The sequence below is a fragment of the Tachyglossus aculeatus genome, chromosome 7 (assembly GCF_015852505.1).
Source record: "Tachyglossus aculeatus isolate mTacAcu1 chromosome 7, mTacAcu1.pri, whole genome shotgun sequence".
Classification (NCBI taxonomy): Eukaryota; Metazoa; Chordata; class Mammalia; order Monotremata; family Tachyglossidae; genus Tachyglossus; species Tachyglossus aculeatus.
The window spans coordinates 62,106,461-62,121,946 of NC_052072.1; the positions used below are offsets into that span (position 1 = coordinate 62,106,461).

Consider the following 15,486-nt stretch of genomic DNA (forward strand, 5'->3'; position numbering starts at 1 on the left):
AATACAGAGTTGATACGAGTTTGAGCCTGGATGGAGATTATAAGGATGAAGAACAATCAATCCATCAGTAGCATTTATTGAGTGCTTACTGTTTGTACAGCACTATTTGAAGGACCTGGAAGAGTGCAATCCAGTAGAGTTGGAAGGCATAATCCCTTCCAGCAAGGAGTCTAGTGATCAGTTTAGTGATCCATGACATACAATAGAAAACTAACTAGTATACAAAAATGTTTTTGGGTCCTAAAGTCTGTACTTCTACCACATTATTGTTTCAGAGACATAGGGGGCAACTAACATCTCCTAGCTTACATAAGAATGTGTTTACAGGTCCACAGGATTCCTCTATAGATTATTTTCCCATAATGAAAACAGTAGGAATTAATGGCAGACTGGGGAAGCTTGCTGTTTCTGTAATAATGAATTGAGCTACTTTGAATGGGTAAAAATATTAATAGAGTGATTATTTCAGGCTGAGATAAGTCTTGTCTTCTAGATTTTCAGTATCAGGTTTGCATTAGATGCGTTAAAAAATGAAAAGATGCACTGCACTGTGGAACCTTAAAAAGATAGCTGACCTTTGCCAAATGTGAGTGTGGTAGAGGTGTGTTTGAAATGATCTCATACTGTACCAATTTGCCCTATAACCCGAAACTGAAGGTATGGATCTTATGTGATTTTCTTTTTCATTTCACTTACTGCCTGCTCTACATTTCTCCCATTTCCTCCTTCCCATCTTTCAGACTAGATGTTTTTATGCGTTTCAGCCCAGCAGACTATCTTCTAGAAGATGTCATTTTAGTGTGAAAAAGGGATCCAGATGGGAAGTTATAGAGGTGGGCCCTCCTGCCATAGATTCACAGCCACAGGGATTTCCATTTATGATGCTGAGATCCCATGGGGTTCTATTTCTGCCACTGTGGTAGAGGCATAAGTGTTCAGAAGCAGTGTTGCATAGTGGATAGAGCATATGCCAGGGACACTGAAGGACCTCGGTTCTTAATCCCGGCTCCACCACTCATCTGCAGTCACTTCTAGACTGTGAGTCCACTGTTGGGTAGGGACCGTCTCTATATGTTGCCAACTTGTACTTCCCAAGCGCTTAGTACAGTGCTCTGCAAATGGTAAGCGCTCAATAAATACGATTGATTGATTGATTGATCTGCAGTGCGACCTTTGGTAAATCTCTTGCCTCAGTTACCTCTTCTGCAAAATGGGGATTAAGACTATGAGTCCTCTGTGGGATAGGGACTGTGTGCAACCTGGTGAACTTGTATCGACCCCAGCACTTAGTACAGGTCGCAGATTCAAGTGCATAGACGACACAAAAGTGAAAGAGCTGGGGAAAAGAGGGCTTAATCTGGGTGGGCCTCTTGGAGTAAGCACTTAGCAAATAAGGGCTAATAGCTTTCTCAGAGCAGGGAGGTAGGGAGAAGAAGGCATGGACTGATTGCCCAAGGTCTTATGTAATTTGTAGGCTGTGGGATGCAGTTCTCTACCCACGGTACTCTGTCACTCGAGGCAGTAGATTGGTGGAGTGATCCCTTCAAGCTGACAACCCAGTTCACTGGTTCCTAGAATGAGCTCTGAGCCTCATATGTTTGAGTGGAAGAGCTGACCTTATAGTTTATGCTTTAGGCTTGTGGAATAAGACACTTTTCATTTTTGAAGAAGATTGAGGAGGATCCATTATTTCTATTACTGTCCATTAAGAATTTAACATTTGGAGCTTTTTTTCATATACTCTATGTCACTTGAGGAAGATAATTCTAAGCAGTTTCCACCTGCTTCCAGAAATGTGGGGAGCAGTTGTCTTATGCTGAGAAATCACCATAAAAATAGTCTTGGACACAGTGGTCAAGGTAAATTGTCATCACTCTCCTTATCATCGTTGGCATTTATTGAGCATCTACTGTGTGCAGAGCACTGTACTAAGCACTTGGGAGAATACAGTGAAAAAAAGTTGGTAAACACATTCTCTGTCCACATCTTGCTTGTAGTCTGGAGGGGGAAGGGACATTAATATAAATAAATAATTTGTAATATATTACTTATAGATAGGTACATAAGTTCTGTGTGGCTTTGAGCTTGGGGCAAAAATCAAATGCTTCAAGGTTACAGATCCAAGTGTGTAGATGGCACAGAAGAGAGAGGGAGCTGGGAAGAGAAGACATAATTGGGGAAAGCCTCTTGGAGAAGTTGTATCCTTAATAAGGTTTTGAAGGTGGAGAGAGTGGTGGACTGGCATCATCATTAACGATGGTATTTATTGAGCACTTACTGTGTGCAGAGCAGAGTACTAAGCACTTGGGAGAGTACAATAGAACAGAGTTGGTAGACATGTTCTCGGAGGACAACAAGCTTACAATCTAGGGAGGAGAGAGATATTAAAATAAATGAATAATTTATCATATATAATTTATAGATATGTTCATAAGTGCTGTGGGCTTAAGGGTTGGGTGAATATCAAGTGCCCAAAGGTCACAGATTCAAGTGCATAGACGACACAGAAGTGAAAGAGCTGGGAAAAAGAGGGCTTAATCTGGGTGGGCCTCTTGGAGGAGGTGTGACCTTAATAGTGTTTTAAAGGTGGCAAGAGTGGTGGTCTGGCATATATGGAGTGGAAGGGAGTTCCAGGCAAAGTGAAAGATGTGGGAAAGGGATCAGCAGTGAGATAGATTAGTTCTGGGGCACAGGGAATAAGGTGGTGCCAACAAAACGAGCAGGCTGGGGACACTTAATGGTCATTGACCATGAATACTGAGTATCTCATTTTTGGGTTTGCATTTTGTGAAAATCAAGACTGACCAGTGCTCTGAGTTGTGCCACTGGGAAGTGGAGAAAATATAGCAGAAATATCCTGACCACCATCCTATCAGGATCTAACATCCAAGGAGGTGACTCAATCTCCTCCATCTCTCTCGACCCATCCACTGATTTAGATCATGGAGATTGGGTCAAATTAAATGAAAAACATAGTGTTTTCAGTATTCTCTGTTTTCATCTGAAATCTTTTTATTAAAAACGCTCATACACGTGATCTTTCCAGGAGTTGTAAATGAAGTTTCTTGTCCAAAGTACCCAGTAATCCTCATTTCACAAGTAGCTCTTTAACATATTTTAGCTTAGTGTAGATTGCTGCACTTTGGGCTTTATAATGAGTATATTTCATAGAAAGCTGATAGAATGCAATTGGAAAGGAAAAGCAAAGGCACATTTCTCTCCCTGAATTTATAGAACCCTAGTACTCAGTTTTCTGTATATCCACATAATGTGGGGAGTGTTATTCTTTTTTTTCCAATTATGAATATTGTGACAGTGCCTTTATGTCCTGCTATAAGGTTTGAATAGATTTGCACAATGCCTCTGCCTAGAGAAAGTTTGAGCTTGTATCTGCTAATCTGGAGGCTGCTGTATTAATAGGATGCACACTTCATTGATTTTTAATTAATTTCTAAATAGACATAGAGGATAACTACCACAGCCCATAGACATCTCTGAACTTATTGTAATTCACATCTCTATTGATCGCCTGCATAAGGAGCAGAAGTAATCCGTTTTAAATACATTTCTTGGAGAGACCGCATATACTTCATGATACACTCCCCCAATTGTAATTGTATTGGCAAGAGGTCAGGAGGAGGGAAGAAGAAGCAGAATGTTTAGTGTTCTGCTGATCCTAGGAAATGAGGTTTTTAGCCCTGTTGTATCTGAAGGAGACCACAGCCACACATGTGTTCTGCTCTGTTTAACTGAAGAACATTTTCAAATCCCTCTCTTTCTCTCTCTCTCTCTCTCTCTCTCTCTCTCTCTCCCTCTCTGTCTCACACACTCACATTGCCCCTTCGTATCTGAAGACAACCCTACTCACTCTGAGCTCCTATCCATGGATGTGAAGGTGTCTAAAAAGATAGTTCATACCAAACTAACCTTATTATCTGTCCTCAGTTTTAAAGTCCTTCTACACAGACACCTAGTAGAAACAATGTTCCTCAATTAATCTTTACCGTCTTGGTCATATCAGCCTTACTTTATAATTTTTAATGGCCTATTTTCATTTTTATCATGTGTATCTATGCCCTTACTCTTTTGCCAATTGCATGTTTGTAATTTGTCTTAATAGTCATCATCATTACAATTATTATTATTATTATTATTATTATTATGGTATTTGTTAGGTGCTTACTATGTGCCATGCACTGTTTTCAATGCTGGGGTAGGTACAAGGAAATCAAGTTGGACAAAGTCCCTGTCCCACATGGGGCTCACAGTCTTAATCCTCATTTTATATATGAGGTAACTGAGGCACAGAGAAGTTGAGTGACTTGACCAAGGTAACACAGCAGATAAGTGGCAGAGCTGGGATTAGAACCCACATCCTCTGACTCCCAAGCCCGTGCTCTTGCCTCTAGGCCATGCTGCTTCTCTTACCTTCTTATATACCCCCCACACAAAATATAACCTTGAGAGCAGGAACCTTTTCTTTCATTTCTATTGAATATTCCCAAATATCTAATAGTAATAGCAGTAGTAGTACTTATTAAGTGCTTACTGTGTGCAGAGAGCTATGCTAAGCACCTGGGGCATAATGTACAGGTGGGAATTAGACACGGATGCTGTCAATCAATCAATCAATCAATCATATTGAGCACTTACTGTGTGCAGAGCACTGTACTAAGCACTTGGGAAGTACAAGTTGGCAACATATAGAGATGGTCCCTACCCAACAGTGGGCTCACAGTCTAGAAGGGGAAGACAGAGAACAAAACAAAACATATTAACAAAATGAAATAAATAGAATAGATATGTACAAGCAAAATAAATAGAGTAATAAATACGTACAAACATATATACATATATACAGGTGCTGTGGGGAAGGGAAGGAGGTAAGGCAGGGGGATGGACGGGGGAGGAGGGGGAGAGGAAGGAGGGGGCTCAGTCTGGGAAGGCCTCCTGGAGGAGGTGAGCTCTCAGTAGGGCCTTGAAGGGAGCAAGAGAGCTAGTTTGGTGGATGTGGGGAGGGCATTCCAGGCCAGGGGGGTGATGTGGGCCGGGGGTCAATGGCAGGACAGGCGAGAATGAGGCACGGTGAGGAGATTAGCGGCAGAGGAGCGGAGGATGCGGGCTGGGCTGTAGAAGGAGAGAAGGGAGGTGAGGTAGGAGGGGGCGAGGTGATGGAGAGCCTTGAAGCCAAGGGTGAGGAGTTTCTGCCTGATGCGCAGATTGATTGGTAGCCACTGGAGATTTTTGAGGAGGGGAGTAACATGCCCAGAGCGTTCCTGGACAAAGACAATCCAGGCAGCGGCATGAAGTATGGATTGAAGTGGGGAGAGACAAGAGCATGGGAGATCGGAGAGGAGGCTGATACAGTAGTCCAGATGGGATAGGATGAGAGCTTGAACGAGCAGGGTAGCAGTTTGGATGGAGAGGAAAGGGCAGATCTTGGCAATGTTATGGAGGTGAGACCGGCAGGATTTGGTGACGGATTGGAAGTGAGGGGTGAACGAGAGAGCGGAGTCGAGGATGACACCAAGGTTGCGGGCTTGTGAAACGGGAAGGATGGTAGTGCCATCAACAGTGATGGGAAAGTCAGGGAGAGGGCAGGGTTTGGGAGGGAAGACGAGGAGTTCAGTCTTGGACATGTTGAGTTTTAGGTGGTGGGCAGACATCCAGATGGAAATGTACTGAAGGAGGAGGAGATGCGAGCCTGGAGGGAGGGGGAGACAGCAGGGAAAGAGATGTAGATTTGGGTGTCATCAGCATAGAGATGATAGTTGAAGCCGTGGGAGTGAATGAGGTCACCAAGGGAGTGAGTGTAGATCGAGAACAGAAGGGGACCAAGCACTGAACCTTGAGGAACCCCCGCAGTAAGGGGAAGGGGGGGAGGAGGAGCCTGCAAAAGAGACTGAGAATGAATGACTAGAGAGATAAGAGGAGAACCAGGAGAGGACAGAGTCTGTGAAGCCAAGGTTGGATAGCGTGTTGAGAAGGGGGTGGTCCACAGTGTCGAAGGCAGCTGAGACTTCGAGGAGGATTAGGATGGAGTATGAGCCTTTGGATTTGGCAAGCTGGAGGTCATCATTGGTGACCTTTGAGAGGACAGTTTCCATGGAATGTAGTAGACGGAAGCCAGACTGGAGGGGGTCGAGGAGAGAGTTGGTGTTAAGGAATTCGAGGCGGCGCGTGTAGAGTTTACAATCTAAAATTATAAAGTTGGAGAGGGACTAGAGAAAGACACTTAAGGAGCCATTAGAAGCAGCATGACCTAGTGGAGAGAGCATAGGTTTGAGAGTCAGAGGACCTGGGTTCTAATCCCACCTCTGCCACTGGGTTGCTGTGTGACTTTGGGCAAATCACTTAACTTACCTGTGCCTCAGTTCCCTCAACTGCAAAACTGGGATCCTATACCGGTTATTCCTCTTTCTTAGCCTGTGAGCCCTAAGTGGGATCTGATTAACTTGTATTTACCTTAGCACTTAGTATAGTGCTTGACACATAGTAAGCACTTAACAAATATCACAATCACTATTATTATTATGAAAGAAAACATGAAGACAACAGTAATAAAGTGCTTTGAATACAGTAAATGCTTAAAAATACTGAAGATACTGATAATGATGATGATGATAACCTTTTAGTTGCTGTATGTGCCAGAAGGATGAATTCTCGTTGTACTGTTACGTTACTGCTTGTGGTTGTTTCATAATCTGCTTTTCAAATTCAACATTGTAGCTAAAGTTTCCATTCAAGTATAGCACAACTCTTCTGATTGCTGCACAGCAGGCTAATTGCTTTCCTACATAGTTGAGGACTGTCTTTTAAATGTGTATATAGTGCATCTCACTGTGTCTTTAAATACTAGATCTGTTCCGCCTGCATGCATATGCAGTATTCTTTCTGCTCACATGTCCCACCAGAGAAACTGTGTTGCAGTGGTAATCTTGACTGACATTTGATGTTGAGCATGACTCGTGGGTTTGCTGATGAAATAATTTGAGAAATTGAATGTACCTTCTGAGGTAGGTCTGTGACTACCAGTCAGTAGAAGGTTATACATTATTAACTTTGTGGACTTAGTTTGACATGGAATGTAAGGTCCTCTTATAACCTATCATTGTGTATCAGTCCCTTGAATAATATGCTGGTCTTGATTTAGATTTCCATTTGTCAATTCACACATTGTTGGATAGTTGCTGCTAGGTAGTAGAATTCATGAATCATGAAAGTCTTTGGGTGGAAGTTCAAGTTGATACCTAATGTTAGTTTCCTATAGTTTTATTGCGAGCCTATAGCACTGGACTGCTTCTGTAAGATGATAAATACATAAATGAGTTGTATATGTGCCTCAAGGGCACAGTCATCAACATAGGGCAGTTCCTATCTGCTTGTCTCAAAGACTTCCATTATTTCTACCCAAAATGGTAGTTTACAATGTCTCAGCACTGAGTTTTCTGAATGCCAGCCAGAATGCCATGGTACCAAAATCTCATCTCTCACAACTGATTCTTGCTCCCATCCTCCCTCTGGCCTGTAACTCCTCCCCCTTTATATGAGACAGACCACCACTCTCCCCACCTTCAAAGCCTTAATAAATTCACATTGCCTCCAAGAGGTCTTCCCTAATTAAGTCCTAATTCCCCCTACTCCCTCTCCCTTGGATGTGTGCACTTTAAGCCTTTGACATCCACTCCACCCTCAGCCCCTAAATATGCACACGTACATCTCCATAATTTACTTTAATGTCTGTCTCCCCATCTAGACTTTAAGCTCCTTGTAGGCTTAAAGTGTCTCTCCCAAGAACCTAGTACAGTGTTCTGCACACAGTAAGCACTTGATAAATATTATTTATTTATCACTGATTATCAAAATCATCTACTAAACAAATGAAAAAAAATCATTTAGAAGTCCCAAGCATGGAAAAGCAGGCATGAGCTTTGTGCTCAGACAATTTTGGATCTGTGGACAGTCCCAGCACCATGCTAGTTGGCCACTCAGGACTTTGGTTCAGAGTGTCTTGGATGTGGTCAGTCTGGAAAAATTGAGTTGCAGGGTTAGATCATGCTGCTTCCTCTGATAAAGAGGAAGTAAAGAGTAGGATTGCAGTCCCTGAAGATAGAAATCTAGTCCTGAGATGTGGTATGGGTTCCAACAAACAGAACACTGGGCTCGTTTTGTGTAGGTTTGCCCTCGAGAGCTATTAATCAGAAACTCTGGTGTGATTTGGGCTAAAAAAAGGGCAGGAATAATTGCACTAATAGGTCATTTGGGTTTGAAAGTGAAACATTTTTCCACAGTCAGATAATCCAGGCTAAGTATGAAGGGATGCATTTTAAATATGAAACCTCTAAGGACCTAAGATTTCCCTTGAGTATTCATACAAAAATGGGCTCACCTTGCCTTGAGTTGTAGATTTCAATCTTCAGAAATGATCTTATAAAAGAAACCTTCAAACCATCTGTTGGTGGAACCTCCTCCAGGTCCCCCTTCAAATAAATCAGCCTATCAATCAATTGTTTTCATTGAGTACCTACTGTGTGCAGAGCAGCATACTAAGAACTTGGGAGAGTACAATGCAACAGAGTTGGTAAGACACACTCCCTGCCCACAATGAGCTCACAATCTAGAGGAACCTTCCATGGTTTTGGAAAACCTAGGCACAGAGAATTTAAGTGACTTGTCCAAGGTCACACAGCAGACAGGTGGCAGAGCTGGGATTCAAATCCAAGTCCTACTGACTCCTAGGCCTGTGCCCTATCCATTAGGCAACACTGCTTTTCTGTATCTCAGTTCTCTCAGCTGCAAAAAGGAATTCAATAGCTGTTCTCCCTCCTACTTAGACTTAGTAGAATGTAGAAACTGGATCACCACCTTCGGTGACAGTGGTAGGCCGGAGAAAGGACTTAGTGCAGAGGTGAAATCCCCCCACATGCTGGCACACCCATAGCACAAGCCCCAGAATGCAGTCAGGCTGAAAATGAGCACACACTGAATGTGCAGCAACTGGAATATAGATGTCCAAACATTTACAAGAAGACAAACCACCGAAGAAGTGTCAAGGCAGGCATTCTGGGTTAGCTGGGACAATACTAATTTTAGGACATTTGGATCGATTCCTTCCATTTTAGTTTCCTGGTTCAGCTTACCAAAGTCCTGGGTTACTCTCACTAAAACGAGTTACTGGAACCATAGAGCAAATCGTATTTATCCAGTGACTGAGTCATCCAAGTTCTTTCTATTACAGAGCTTTTGCAGTTCCCTGCTCACGTGGAATATGGTTGGAGCTGATTGCTTACTTCAACGAGAGAGTCTGTCTTCCTACCTTGAGAATGTACTTATCTACAGTCTTACAGTAGGCTTTTCATCGAGCTTTGGACATTTTTTTTCCCCAGGAGATAGTGGGAGGGAGCATTCAGAAAAGGAGGTAGAAAAGAGGCAAGGTTATCATTTGAAGCTCGGGTTCCTGAAGCTTCCTGCTATTAAAGAGGATTCAGTTTATTAGAATGAAAACAGGAAAGCATACTCCTGCCAACTTCAGAGATTAATGTCTGTGAGCTGGAGCTGCAGCTTGAAATTTTCTAGTTCCCTATAACTGTTTGATGATATGGTGGCATGGCCTGGGAGGTGGTGAGCAGGAGTTATTATCAGAATAAGTCAGGTCTCTCTTGACATCTTTTAGCTCCCCAGGGCTGGGCAGATCAACTTTCTCCTTTGGTGTTCAGAGAAGTAAATGCATTTCATGTTACAGAATAGAAAATAAGCACAGTGAGAAACTGGCCCCTCCACCGGCTTCCTGTAAACACTGATTTGAAAAAAAAGTAATTCATCAAGGACACCTCTTTCATATTGCTCAGTTTGGGTAAATCAATTCTAATAGAGGAATAAAATTTAGGATTCTGTTTCAATAAATGCTCCTCTGGAGCATGTTGTCAAGGGACTTCACAAGTAAGGAATCACAAGTGAACTGAATTTCTTGGAAACACCAAGGAGGGAGATGGGTAATCACTGTGGGTGCCAAAAGGTGTAATCAGTAAAGTGTTGAGCAATATGGCCTAGTGGAAGGGGCATGGGCCTATGAGGGAAGACCTAGGTTCTAATCCTGACTCTACCACTTGTTTTTTGTGAGATGTCAGGGAAGTAACTTAAAACTTCTCTGTGCCTCAGTTACCTTATCAAGCCTTTTGTCTAACCTTGAGAAGCAACATGGCCTAGTGGATAGAGCATGGGCTGGGAGTCAGAAGGACATGGGTTCTAGTCCCAGCTCTGCCACTTGTCTGCTATGAGATCTTGGGCAAGTCACTAAACTTCTCTGTGCCTCAGTGACCTCACGTATAAAATGGGGCCCCATAAGGGATGCGAACTGTGTCCAACCTGATTACCTTGTTTACCCCAGTGCTTAGATCAGTGCCTGGCACATAGCAAGCATTTAATAAATACCAAAAAATGTCACTTAACCTCTCTGTGCCTTGGTTTCCTCATCTGTAAGAAGCAGATTAAATGCATATTCTCCTTCCTACTTAGTCTGTGAAGCCCATGTACGCAGGAAATGTTTCTAATCTGATTATTTTATACCTACCTCAGTGCTAAATACAGTGCTTGAAGCATAGTAAGTTCTCAACAAATACCAAAATTATTATTTTTTATTGTAAAGACATTTGTATTAAACTGGTCTTGGATCCATAATTAGCCCATACCCCTTAGCCCATACCCCAAACCCTGCTCCCTAGGAACTCCCCTCAGGTTTCTGATGATAAAGGTGGAAAGCTATGAGAAGCAGCGTGGTTCAGTGGAAAGAGCGTAGGCTTGGGAGTCAGAGGTCATGGGTTCTAATCCCATCTCCATCACTTATCAGCTGTGTGACTTTGGGCATGTCACTTAACTTCTCTGGGCCTCAGTTACCTCATCTGTAAAATGGGGATTAAGACTGTGAGCCGCATGTGGGACAACCTGATTACCTTGTATCTTCCCTAGCTCTTGGCACATAATAAGCGCTTAACAAATACTAAAATTATTATCATTATTGTTATTATGAGGGGTGAGAGAGGTGAAATCAATAAATCAATTATAGTTATTGAGCAGTTACCGTGTACAGAGGATTGTAGTGAGAGCTTGGGAGAGTAGAATTTAACAGAATTGGTAGACATGTTCCTTGTGCACAAAGAGCTTACAGTATAGAGGAGAAATGTGATAGAGGGAGAATATGGGAAACCTAGGTTCAAATCCCAGCTTTTCCACTGCCAGCTGCATGATCCTGGGCAAGTCATATAGCCCAACTATGACACTGTTTTCCTCCTCTATAGAATAGTTACACACCTCTCAGGGTCACACCTGGAGAGTTTCCAGTACTCAACTGGTCTAGACTACAGGAGAGAGAGTCAAGCAGAGGCATACCCATTCCATTCCTAGCTTGGCCAGTGGCTAGTGAGTGGAAAGCAATCTGCTACAAGTCAAAACTCACCTGTGCTGGGCAGCAGTGCAATGGCAGAGAGTTGAGGGTGCAGACTCAGATTTACTGCATGGAAGGAGGCAATGGTAAACTGCTTCCGTATTTTCACCAAGAAAACTCCATGGATACATTACCAGAATGACTTCAGATGGAGGTGGGCATTCTGGGATCGAAGTGTCCATGGCATCGCTATGGGTCGGACACGACTCTACAGCATAAGACAACAACAAAATAGTCACAAGGTACCTACTCTTCTTACCATATAGATTGTGAGTCCTGTGAAGGATAGAGATATATTTCATCTGGATGTTTTGTATATGCCCCAGGCCTATAAGCACAGCAGTGGTGGTGGTGGTGGTAGTACTAGTAGTAGTAGTAGTAGTAATAGTCACTTCTAGACTGTGAGCCCACTGTTGGGTAGGGACTGTCTCTATATGTTGCCAACTTGTACTTCCCAAGCGCTTAGTGCAGTGCTCTGCACACAGTAAGCTCTCAATAAATACGATTAATTGATAGTAATAGGAGTACAGCTTCTTGAACGAGTTGTCTACACGTGCTGCCTCAAATTCCTCAACAACAACACTCTCCTTGACCCCCTCCAGTCTGGCTTCCATCCCCTACATTCCACGGAAACTGCCCTCTCAAAGGTCACCAATGACCTCCTGCTTGCAAAATCCAACGGCTCATACTCTATACTAATCCTCCTCGACCTCTCAGCTGCCTTCGACACTGTGGACCACCCCCTTCACCTCAACACGCTATCTGACCTTGGCTTCACAGACTCCGTCCTCTCCTGGTTCTCCTCTTATCTCTCCGGTCATTCATTCTCAGTCTCTTTTGCAGGCTCCTCCTCCCCCTCCCATCCCCTTACTGTGGGGGTTCCCCAAGGTTCAGTTCTTGGTCCCCTTCTGTTCTCAATCTACACTCACTCCCTTGGTGACCTCATTCGCTCCCACGGCTTCAACTATCATCTCTATGCTGATGACACCCAGATCTACATCTCTGCCCCTGCTCTCTCCCCCTCTCTCCAGGCTCGCATCTCCTCCTGTCTTCAGGACATCTCCATCTGGATGTCTGCCCGCCACCTCAAACTCAACACGTCCAAGACTGAACTCCTTGTCTTCCCTCCCAAACCCTGCCCTCTCCCTGACTTTCCCATCTCTGTTGACGGCACTACCATCCTTCCTGTCTCACAAGCCCGCAACCTTGGTGTCATCCTCGACTCCGCTCTCTCCTTCACCCCTCACATCCTAGCCATCACCAAAACCTGCCGGTCTCAGCTCCGCAATATTGCCAAGATCCGCCCTTTCCTCTCCATCCATACCGCTACCCTTCTCGTTCAAGCTCTGATCCTATCCCGTCTGGACTACTGCATCAGCCTTCTCTCTGATCTCCCATCCTCGTGTCTCTCCCCACTTCAATCCATACTTCATGCTGCTGCCCAGATTGTCTTTGTCCAGAAACGCTCTGGGCATGTTACTCCCCTCCTCAAAAATCTCCAGTGGCTACCAATCAATAGCGCATCAGGCAGAAACTCCTCACCCTCAGCTTCAAGGCTCTCCATCACCTCGCCCCCTCCTACCTCACCTCCCTTCTCTCCTTCTACAGCCCACCCCGCACCCTCCGCTCCTCTGCTGCTAATCTCCTCACCGTACCTCGTTCTCGCCTGTCCCGCCATTGACCCCCGGCCCACGTCATCCCCCAGGCCTGCAATGCCCTCCCTCTGCCCATCCGCCAAGCTAGCTCTCTTCCTCCCTTCAAGGCCCTACTGAGAGCTCACCTCCTCCAGGAGACCTTCCCAGACTGAGCCCCTTCCTTCCTCTCCCCCTCATCCCCCTCTCCACCCCCTCATCTTACCTCCTTTCCTTCCCCACAGCACCTGTATATATGTATATATGTTTGTACATATTTGTTACTCTATTTATTTATTTATTTATTTATTTTACCTGTACATATCTATTCTATTTGTTTTATTTTGTTAGTATGTTTGGTTTTGTTCTCTGTCTCCCCCTTTTGGACTGTGAGCCCACTGTTGGGTAGGGACTGTTTCTATATGTTGCCAACTTGTACTTCCCAAGCGCTTAGTACAGTGCTCTGCACACAGTAAGCGCTCAATAAATACGATTGATGATGATGATGATGAGTAAGTAGTAATCATAAGATATATTTAGTGCCAACTTAGTGGAATGTACTGCACTAGTTAAGTACAAAAGAACTAATGTGTTTCCTGCTCCGCTGTAACAGGGGAGATAAATATGAAAATATTTACAGCTAGAATGGTCAGAATAAACAATCAAAATAAATATATAGGCATAGGTACGGAGAATGGGGTATAAATAAGTTCATAAATGCTATATTTACCTGCTGGGGTTGTGTGGCTTAGTATGCTAGAAAATTAATGGAGGAAGACTGATTTAAAGAAGGTGAGATTTAGTGATGGATTGAATACGTGGAGTGAATGATAGAGAGGAGTCAAAGGTAACACCAAGGTTACGGGCTTGTGAGACAGGAAGGATGGTGGTGCCACCTACAGAGATGGGAAAGTCATGGGGAAGACAGGGTTTAGGTGTGAAGATAAGGAGGTCTGTTTTGGTCATGTTAAACTTGAGGTGATGGGAGGACATCCAAGTGTAGATGTCTCAAAGGCAAGAAGATATGCGAGACTGCAGAGAGGGAGATAAGGGCTGGAGATGCAGATTTGGGTATAAACCACATAGAGGTGGTAGTTGAAGCCATGGGAGTGAATGTGTTTTCCAAAAGTGTGGGTGTAGATGGAGAAAAGAAGGGGACCCAGAACTGAACCTTGAGGGATCCCCTCAGGTACGAGGTGGAAAGTAGAGGAGGAGCCCACAAGTCTGTGCTCTTTCCACTAGACCACGTTCCTTCCCTACTCTCCCAAGGGCTTAGTGCAGCACCCTAAATGGAGGAAGCGCTCAGTATATCCTCCTGATGGACTGGCAATGATCAGGGAAGAGAAAGGGAGAGAGAGCTCGGCTCTCAACCCTCGGGCTGCCCCATGCCTCCCTCTCCCTGTCCCGGGGTCCCCTGTATTCGGGATGCACACCCCAACTCTGCCACCTATAAGGGAGGCCACAGACCCAGAGAAAAACCTTTCTAAAGAAGCTCTTGGGACAGGTGCCCAACAAGTGACTATTTTCCCTATGTAAAAACATGCCCGCCTGCCTGCTTGGAGGAAATACACAAAGAACGCAACGGATCTGGGCCACAGCCTAAAGGGCTTTAGTTCTCTTCAAGGTGGGGGTTTAGGGGCAGAGGGGTCATCTTTCGGGCCTGTGAGACTGTGTTGAAGGTCTCTGCTGCCTCAAGAATAAGGCAGTGATGCATTCCACCTGCCCAGGGCTAAGGGGCTGGGCATGGTCTGCTCAGAGGTGGGGGGCGGGCCAAACCAGCTGACCCCTGGGGGTGGCGAGGTTCTTATCCCGGCTCCACCACCTGTTGACTGTGTGACCTTGGGCAAGTAACTTCATTTCTCCCTGTCTCTGTTCCCTCATTTGCAAAATGGGGACTCAGTACCTGTTGTCTTCTAATTAGACTGTCAATCGTATTTCTTGAACACCTAATTTGTGCAGCGCACCATACTAAGGGCTTGGGAGAGCACAGTATAACAGAGTTGTTTGACATGTTCCCTGCCCACAGTGAGCTTGCGGTCTAGTTAGGGAGACAGCCATTAATATAAATAAAATGTCCGTAAGTGCTTCTAGACTGTGAGCCCACTGTTGGGTAGGGACCATCTCTATATGTTGCCAACTTGTACTTCCCAAGTGCTTAGTACAGTGTTCTGCACATAGTAAGCGCTCAATAAATATGATTGAATGAATGAATGAATGAGAATGAATGGCCAGAGAGATAAAGAGAACCAGGAGAGTACAGAGTCAATGAAGCCAAGGTTGCTTAATGTTTCCAGAAGAAGGGGATGGTCCATAATGTCGAAGGCAGTGGAGAAGTCAAGGAGGATTGGAATGGAGTAGAGGCCATTGGATTTGGCAAGAAGGAGATCATTGACAGCTAAATGGGAATTAAACGTC

At 44.3% G+C, this 15,486-nt stretch overlaps 1 protein-coding gene and 1 non-coding gene across 3 annotated transcripts in view; both read left to right on the forward strand.

Annotated features, from left to right (window-relative positions):
* Positions 1-15,486, forward strand: part of ERBB4 (erb-b2 receptor tyrosine kinase 4) — a 1,221,345-nt gene that overhangs the window by 1,150,721 nt on the left and 55,138 nt on the right. The gene's annotated exons all lie outside the window — the stretch shown is intronic.
* LOC119931150 lies at positions 11,305-11,442 on the forward strand. Its single transcript, XR_005452007.1, has one exon. It is a non-coding gene; the product is annotated as a small nucleolar RNA SNORA7 (small nucleolar RNA).